The sequence below is a fragment of the Penaeus monodon genome, chromosome 36, assembly GCF_015228065.2.
Source record: "Penaeus monodon isolate SGIC_2016 chromosome 36, NSTDA_Pmon_1, whole genome shotgun sequence".
Taxonomy (NCBI): Eukaryota; Metazoa; Arthropoda; class Malacostraca; order Decapoda; family Penaeidae; genus Penaeus; species Penaeus monodon.
Window position 1 is genome coordinate 15,406,087 of NC_051421.1, and position 1,497 is coordinate 15,407,583.

The following is a 1,497-nucleotide window of genomic DNA, read 5'->3' on the forward strand; positions in this document are numbered from 1 at the left end:
TGTGTGAGTGTGTGTATTTCTGCTCGTTATCCATGCAGAGAAATCTAGACAAGTGTGAGAGATATTCTCCGCCCAGCCATTTCACCCTCAGGAGCTTATCCTACCGTCATATCGTCGGGCCCGTCCCACGTCGCCGGGCTCTGGGGATCCATTTGGACCCGAGACGCCATCTGCGGGGGACAGGAGGCCCCGGGGAAAGACCTTTTTGGGAAAAAAAAGGGAAAAAAAATAGATATATATATATATAAAAAATATATTATATATATTTATAAATATAAAAAATATGTATGGCCTATATATTTAATATTCAAAATATAATCATTTTTTTATATACAATCATATATAAAATAAACTGTATAAAACATAATAAAAATATACTTAAAACACAAACACAAAAACACCCCACACCACACACACACACACACACACACAATTTTAAAAAAGAATACCAGAAAATTTAAAAAAAAAAAAGGGCAATATAATAAAAAAAAAGGGAAAAAAACAAAAAACAAAAATTTAAATAGATTAAAAAATTTTAAAGAAAAAAAAAGGAAAAGGAAACCAATTAATCAAAAAAAAAAAAATAAAAAAAAATAATTTAATATTTTTTAAATAAAAAGTATTAAAATTCATTTTAAAAAAGAATAAAAAATTAAAGATATAATTATATTATACCCTGCATAAAAAAGATAATATAATATAATATTAGGAAAAATAATTTTCATGCCTATATAAAATAATATATTTAATAAATCGGGATAAGATATTATATAATAAATAATATTTTTAAAAAAAAAATATTAGGGAACGCTAGTAAAAAATGTAATTTTGAAAAAAAAACATAATTTTAAAAATTTTAAATAAAAATAACTCAATAATATAAAAAAGTTTTTAAATAAGATAGAAAGAAGAGAGAAGAAAGAGAAATAAAATAAAAAGCAGAAAAAAAATAAAAAAGATAAATAAAATAACAAAAACAAAACAAATAAAAAACATCCATATATTTTTATTTAAAAATATATAAAATATATAATAAAAACATATAAATGGAAAAAGGGGGTATAAATTAAAAATAAAATATATACATAATTAATATTAAAATTTTAAAATTTTATAAAATAGAAAATTTTAAAGATATATAAAAAAAAACAGAAAAAATATATAAAAAGAAAATATAAAAAGAACAATAATAATAATATATATTATATAATATGTATATAATATCATATAAATATATAATATCTATATATATATATATATATATATATATCATATATTTATATATATATATAATATATATATATATATATATATTTTATATATATATATAATATATTCATATATTATATCTATATATATATAATATATATTCTATCATAGTTATGTATATATATAGTGTATATCATAATAATATATAATAATATATATAGTATATATATTCATATATATATATTCATATATATATTATACATATATATATTCATATATATGACTATA